Source organism: Cucumis melo, chromosome 8, assembly GCF_025177605.1.
Source record: "Cucumis melo cultivar AY chromosome 8, USDA_Cmelo_AY_1.0, whole genome shotgun sequence".
Taxonomy (NCBI): Eukaryota; Viridiplantae; Streptophyta; class Magnoliopsida; order Cucurbitales; family Cucurbitaceae; genus Cucumis; species Cucumis melo.
Window position 1 is genome coordinate 7,480,203 of NC_066864.1, and position 8,207 is coordinate 7,488,409.

At 35.2% G+C, this 8,207-nt stretch overlaps 1 long non-coding RNA gene across 1 annotated transcript; it reads right to left on the reverse strand.

Moving 5' to 3' along the window:
• Positions 1 to 591: 591 nt before the first annotated feature.
• On the reverse strand, positions 592 to 1,712 carry LOC127150632 (uncharacterized). The gene is made up of 2 exons (XR_007823197.1): positions 1,221 to 1,712; positions 592 to 1,112 (listed from the first exon to the last, which is right to left on the reverse strand). It is a non-coding gene; the product is annotated as an uncharacterized LOC127150632 (long non-coding RNA).
• Positions 1,713 to 8,207: the final 6,495 nt, after the last annotated feature.

An 8,207-nucleotide genomic window follows, 5' to 3' on the forward strand; every position in this document is an offset into this window, starting at 1 on the left:
CTCAAAGTGAATGCAAACCGAATTGGTCGAACCACTATATATTTTTGTGTCATTTATTCTTTTATCACTTAATTTGTGATTATTTAGCTATTGCGTTTTAGTTGGTTTGGTGGTGCATACTCTTTTAAGATTTAATGCAGAAAATCGTAAGATTGTCAAACTAAAATATTTCATAACTTTACTGGAGGATCAAATTCCTTTCCTCTTACATCCAATAGACTTATAGTTTGACTTTCGTTTATTTTACAAAAGAGCTCTTCAGCCGGCTGCTAATTTTCTCTATATTTATTTGCAGTAATAGAAAGTTCTAAAAGAGGGTTTGATTTCTTATTTCATATATATATATATATTGGCATAAACTTATAAAAAATAAAATAAAAAATAATAAATAAATACATATGCTTCAAATAAACTTTAAATTTGTTCGTTTAAAGTAAAGAGAACATATTTGAAAATTAATTTTGCACAAAGTTAGAGTTTTATGTTTACAATTATCATATTACTTCTGTTATATGCAGATAGGTGAAGGAGCAATATTGTTTTTTTTAAAAGATACATGGGTTAGTGGTGCACTCGGGCATTTCTACTAGATTGACACCTTTTTAACACTTTCATCATTCCTGTTTTATTAACACGTGAAAAATAGTTCAAAGAGCAAGGAATATTACAAAAAGGGCTAGAGAGAAACCCAAAGGAGACCCAAAATCAGGCAAAGGTAGAAATGTTTAGTACAGTAAAGGTAGCATCATAATCAGAAAGTAACTTTGATCTAGTACTCCATGAGCCAGTAAAAGCAACAATATCTTCCCAAATGTCTTCCTCTTTTCTCTCTTTGTCTTTAAATGTTCTGTTGTTCATTTCTAGTCAAATGGTCCAAAGAGAAACTGCCACATCTTTTTCTATTTTCTGTTTGTAATGGCTAATATGGTTGCAAAGGTAAGCCGTACTTGTATAGGTGTTCTGCCAGTTTAGAAGGAGAGCAACCTTAGACCATATGTATTTGGCAACAAAGCAAGTAGTGAAAAGATGGTGGAAATCTTTGGCGTGCTTTTTACATAGGATACACCAGCTAGGATTGAGATTCCACTTAGAAAGTCGGTGTTGAAGTTTATCTGCCGTATTAATGCATTAATGAATAAGGGACAAGAGAAAAAACTTACATTTTTTGGGATTGTGGACTTCCCCATATTTTCAAAGTGTGGAGGGTTTGTTTCAGTTACCTCTCGAGAGTGAGCTACCTGTATAGCTTTTTTTGCAGATGCCACGCTGAACTGCCCATTTGAAGAAAGCTTCCAATTTGGTATATCAAGGCCATTGTTGCTGTTTGGGGTGGATAGATGTGGCTTGATTTCGTTCCATTGCGTTGGATATCAATATCATTTAGAGCTCTTCTAAGGTGCAGATCCCAATCATGGCAATTCTGGTTCCACATTTCTTTGATACGACTGCCATTTTTTTTTGTCGAGAGAGCCTAAAGTCTTGACTTGAATTTGTTAGATTTATCTTTAAATATAATATTATCATTAATGTGGCCCAATTGCATTATATATTATTTATCCTCAACACTGGGTGGTGTTTATAAATAGAACCTTATGGATTGGTCCTCTCACTACCTCATTAAGTAGTTTATTTTTCCTATCAAGAAACCTAAATTAAGTCTAAAGGAAGGCAAGTGAGAGAAACACAATTCCTCAAGAAGATTATTATGGATCAAGGTGATCAAGGTATGTTGTTCTTTAACTAAATTCAATTTGTAAAATTATCTAGTTCAAAGATCTTGACAATTATTGTTATATACAATGTTAGAATTTTATTGTATAATCATGAAACTAAAGTTTACATGTAGTATCAGAGCATTGAGAACTTGTAATTTTACCTGGATGATTAATGATTTGTTTTAATGTTTCCGCTGCATGTTTTTCTTTTAAATTTAAATCAAGATTCTTCGATTATTGATTATCATTTGAATTAAATATTCTTTGATTAAAGATTATGATTTTGAAAATTCGTTTTTATGGAAAGCCAGAAGAAGAAAAGAAAATTATAAAAGTTTTTAAATTCACCGTTTTTTCTTCAAGGGGTTAATTCATTCACCGCCGGCAACCTTCTTTTCCTTTGATAAAATTCATTGAGCCACTTATTAATGATTAAAAAAGTGTTACGAAAATTTGATAATTTTTTAAAGAATTAAGATATTGATTTTGATATAAATTTCAATTATCTATTTGAAAGGCCACGAATTAAGTTAATATTCTAATCCTATTGATTAAAGGAATTAAAATCTAAGATTAGGATATTGTCGGAAATCTAATTCATCATAAATCTAATTAAATTTTAGATTTTAATGATTTTTGAAATATTGCATATATTTAGTTTATGTTGAAATTGAAGATTATGAATTAGTTATAATTTATGGGTTATGCATATATTATGTTTTAAAGTATCAATTTATCCTAGTGATTTTAAATTATGCACTAAATGAAAGTTTTAATAAAATTATTTGTAATATTAATATTTTTGCAAATCTTGCGATTAAAATCACTTGGAAATTATGTTATCGATATTTATATGTTAGGAATAATTTGTTAGTCACTAAAGTGACCAAATTAGTATGTTATATAGATATCAAATTAAACTTAATTGGTTTAAAAATAAAATAAATCTTTTATTCTCTTATTATGAAAAGGAAAATCTTTTATTTTTCTTATCATAGAAAATATTTTATTTTCTTATTATGAAAAAGAAAAATAAAATAAAGAAGAAAGGATCTTTCATTTTTTTTATTATGAAAGATAAAAATCTTTTATTTTTCTTATCATGAAAAATCTTTTATCTTCTTATTATAAAAAATATATATAAAGAAAAGGAAGATAAAGATATCATCCGAAGATGATTTATCCAAAATAATCATATTATCAAGATCACAGTTTTCCAAGATTCAGTTTTTGTTTTTTTTTTTGATTTAAAGTTATCCCAAATTTAATTACGTTCTTAATTACTCCATTAATGTTATCTATTTTTCATGATTGAGTTGCTTAAATTTAAAATATAATAAATATGGTACAATAAATTATGTTTTATTGTCCCTTTTGTATTATGTTTAAGTCACAAATAATTTAAAGCATGTATTTGTTTGTGATTATTTGATATCTATAGTATAAATAATATGTTCTATTAATTTATTTGGAAGAGGAAAATGGGCTCAGCTACAGTACTTTTTCTCTCCCAACATTCCTCTTCTGCAGAAGTAACAACACTTGGATGCTCGAAACCACCCTATCTGTTAGTGCATTGAAGTTCACTACCACTTGTTGATTCTCCAAGTCACTTCCGCCGCCGTTTCTCCACTGATCGATCTCAGCTAAAGCCATCATATTCACCTACCCCCTACAGTTTCATTTATTCTCCACTACCAGTTTCTTTTTTAAGCACCTGCTGGTCCCCTCAACAAAGGTACTTTCTACTCACTTTCTTTCTTTATTCTGTTTGCTTTTTGTCCGTTTCTATGGCTTTCATCAAACAACTACCCAAATCCTGCCAAATTGAGCAAAAGGAATTCATACTATCTTTGGATAGTAAACCAAGCTTCATCCGTATGTGGTTGACTGAAGTTTGTCAACACAAATCCTTTTCCATGGACATCACTCCTGACACGCTGGCGTGGATCAGAAACTGCTTCAAAGACTTGTTGAACACCTCAACAACTAAACACTTTTTCGCTGAAAGGAGGATGGAAGACAACTGCATGTGGGTAAGAAAGACTAAAAACAAGAGCAAAACTAGTATAACTGCTGAAATCTTCAGAATTGATAACAAAGGAAGGAAATGTAGCATCTTGGTTCCTGAAGGTCCTGACAGCTTTGGGTGGAAGTCTTTCTTAGCTTTGATTACTTTCAGATCTTCTGCTCCAACAAAGAGAATTCGCTCAGAAATAAGAAAGGAGCTCGTCTCAAAATATTCAGACTCTTTCTCATCAGACTCAGACTCTTCTAGAAAATCTTATGCAAAAGTACTTTCAGAAAGCAGTGAAGAAGAAAACAAGAAAAGGTACAAAGCAACATCAGACGACAGTTCTAGCAGAAGAAGTTCCTCGATTGGTTTTAAGCCTTTTACTCTCTCAGGAAACTCCTTTGAGAAAACGGTTATTATCACCAGGCGTTGTTTCCATGATGATTGGAACAGAATCATGTTCTCCCTAAGAAAGCAATCTGAAATAGCTTTCTCATACAAGCCGTTCCAAGCTGACAAAGCCATCCTCTTCCTGAACCCAGACCATGCTAAACTTCTGTGTAGTAACAAAGGTGCAAATGGATGGTCTACAGTGGGAAATTATCAGGTTAAATTCGAAAGCTGGGATTCAAATTTACACTCTTTTCACTCTGTTAATCCCAGCTATGGAGGCTGGCTTCGTTTTAGAGGGATTCCGCTTCATTTATGGAACTACAATACTTTTCAACACATTGGATTGGCTTGTGGTGGATTCCTTGATGTTGCTAAGGAAACAATGCAAATGGAAAAGCTCATTGATGCCAAAATTAAAGTCCGTTACAATTATACTGGCTTTGTTCCAGCCTCGATCCTGATCACTGATAATCGAGGCAAAAATTTTATAGTCACTACTGTTCAACCTGCCGAAGCCAGATGGCTCGTTGAAAGAAACGTCAGAGTTCATGGTTCCTTTAAAACTAAAGCTGCTGATGAATTTGATCAACACAACCACTTAGCTGAAGCTTACACTTACAATGGCTTCCAAGCCATCCCGCCGGAACCAACAAGAACTCGCGGTGACTACAGTATCCTCAACTCTGACAAGCACTCTATCTCAAATCACACACAAGCCAAGAAAAATAACTCCTCAGAATTTGAATACGATCCTTTTGATCAACAGCTCAGTGAAAGAAGGAAAGAGAAAGGGAAAGCTATCCTTCTCATAAATGATCAAGATCATGGCCATTACTCCAAGAGATCAAAAAGGATCTCCAACAAAAAAGTTTCTTTCTTATCTCCTGGTGGTATCAAATCATACAGTTCAAATACTGAGATTAACACAAAAGGAAAATCATTGGAGATCTCGACCATTAATGATCATTTTGAAAAGAGATGGAGTCCGGGCCAAAAATCCAAGATAAAACTCACGTACAGAATAAAAAAGGATCCTCATGAATTTATTGAAGATCAAAAGCTATCCTTAAAAGAATCTGGTGAAGGAAGCAAACAAATGAATCTCTCGGTGGATATGGGCCACATCTCTCCTCTGGAGTCCATGATACAATCAGAAAACAATCATGGACTAGCTCCTTTCAACAACCAGACAGCTGATGGAATTTCAAAATCAACAGATAATGCAGAAGCTAAAAATCAGACTGCCTCTGTAAAAGAAGGAGCTGATCAAAACAAGTCTCCTTCAAGATCCACAGCTAATGGAATTTCAAATGATGCAAAGACTGGCAGTGAACTAGAAATCGACAGAGCCTTCAAGGAAAAACTTGTTATTTGGCTAAAGGAAAACGAACTCAAACTGTCTCCAAAATATACCAATGATGTACCTAGTTCCTCATATTTTCCTGTCATTGTATCTGACCAAAATGTGGATATTGCAGGCCATGGGCCTTTGGGGGATAAGGGTAATACATGAAGGTCTTATGTTGGAATATTAGAGGGCTAGGCTCTCCCTCAAAAAGGGCCTCAATAAAATCTCTAATTTCCTCTTATGATCCTGATTTTGTCATCCTTACTGAATCTAAAATAAGCAACCTTCATTTGCTAAACAAAAACATCTTATGGAGTAAGACTGGTATAAAATGGCACGCTCTTCCTTCTACTGGTTCTTCTGGTGGCATTATAGTCTTATGGGATGACACCAAATTCAAAGTCAACAATATCAAAGCATGCAGTCACTCCATATCTTTAAATATTCTCAGCACAAATGGGAATTGGTGGCTCACCTCCGTTTATGGCCCCTACAAAAACAATGACAGAACAAACTTGTGGCTTGAATTAGAGCTCCTTCAAACTCTCTGCCTTCCTAACTGGTTGATAACAGGGGACTTCAATATAGTCAGATGGGAAACGGAGACAAATGCAAAATCACTCGATCGGAGAAACATGGCTAACTTCAACAACTTCATCTCAGTGAATGAGCTTATTGATCCCCCTCCTTTAAACAACAAATATACATGGTCTAATCTCAGATTAAATTCAACTTACTCTCGTCTTGACCGTTTTCTCCTTTCAAAGGGTTGGGAAAACGCCTTCGGCTTACATATGTCTCAGACGTTGGAAAGAAAAGTCTCGGACCATTTCCCCATCTTTTTGGAATCACCTCAAATCAAATGGGGCCCCTGCCCTTTCAAACTCAATAGCTCCTCCCTAAAGGACAAAGAATTCCAGAAAAACTTCATAAATTGGTGGAACAGCTCCAAACAAGTAGGCTTCCCGGGCTATGCTTTCATTCAAAGTCTAAAATCTCTATCAAAGCTCATCAAAGAGTGGCAACATAACAAAGTCAACCTTTATGCTGCCAACAAAAAAGCCCTCCTGGAAGAGATTGACATAATTGACAAGTTAGAATTCCAAGGAGAAATGTCTACCATTCATCATCAAAAGAGAATTTCTCTCAAATCGGACTTGTTAAGCATTGAAAATAATCAAGCTCAGATTTGGTATCAAAGGGCAAGACAAAGGTGGAACCTGTTGGGGGACGAAAATAACACATATTTCCACAGAGTCTGCACCATAAATCAGAGGAAAAATCTAATCAAATCCATATGCGACCCAGCCGGTATTTCTCTAGACTCAATTGGTGATATTTCGAGGATATTCATCTCTCATTTTCAGAATATATACACTAAAGAGAACTATGAAGAAATCCTTATTGACAACTTGAGCTGGAATCCTATTTCCTGTTCTCACCAATCAGAGTTATGCAAGCCTTTCGATGAACATGAAATAAAAAGCACAATTATGTCCATTAGCAACGAAAAGGCTCCAGGCCCGGATGGCTACACTATGCTCTTCTACAAGAAGCACTGGCCTGATCTCAAGGAAGACTTGTTGCATGTTTTCAAGGATTTCCACAAGAAAGGCATTGTAAATAACAATGTAAACAACACTTTCATAGCCCTCATTAGCAAGAAAGAGAAGTGCAGCACGCCTTCAGACTATCGCCCCATCAGCTTAACAACCTCCCTCTACAAGATAATGGCAAAAGCCTTAGCTAACAGACTCAAATCCACTCTTCCTGACACTATTGCGGAAAATCAAATGGCGTTCATTAAAGGAAGACAAATTACTCATGCAATTCTTATTGCCAATGAAGCAATAGACACTTGGAAACAAAGGAAAACAAAAGGTTTTGTCCTAAAGCTTGACATTGAAAAGGCCTTCGATAAAATTAGCTGGAGCTTCATCGATTATATGCTTGCAAAGAAGCACTTTCCACACAAATGGAGGAAATGGATAAAAGCCTGTATCAGCAATGTCCAATATTCCATCCTGCTAAATGGATCCCCTAAAGGTAGAATCAAGGCGAAAAGAGGTATAAGGCAGGGAGATCCTCTTTCTCCTTTCATCTTTGTTTTAGCCATGGACTACTTAAGCAGATTGCTATCCCACCTGGAAACAAAAGGGGCTATCAAAGGGGTCTCCTTCAACAACTGTTGCAACATATCACACCTTCTTTTTGCGGACGATGTACTCATCTTTGTTGAAGACAATGAAAAGTATTTAAATAATTTACAGATGGCGCTCACCCTCTTTGAGAAAGCCTCTGGGCTGACTTTCAACAACTCAAAGTCAACAATAAGCCCCACAAACATATCTGCTGATAGAACAGAACAGATAGCTAGCTTCTTGGGGTTTCAAACTAAATTCCTTCTAGTCAACTACCTAGGAGTTTCGCTGGGAGGAAACCCAAGATCCAGATCTTTTTGGGGACAAACAATTGAATGTATCCACAAAAAACTAAATGGTTGGAAATACTCACAAATTTCCAAAGGAGGAAGGCTTACCCTTTTAAAAGCTTCTCTATCGAGCCTTCCCACCTATCAGCTCTCAACATTCAAAGCTCCTGTCTCTGTATACAAAGAAATTGAAAAACATTGGAGAGATTTCTTGTGGGGAGGAAGTGAGGACAAACAAAATGCTCACCTAATCAACTGGAGCATCTGTACCTCCCCTAAGGAGTTAGGAGGCCTGGGAATTAGTAA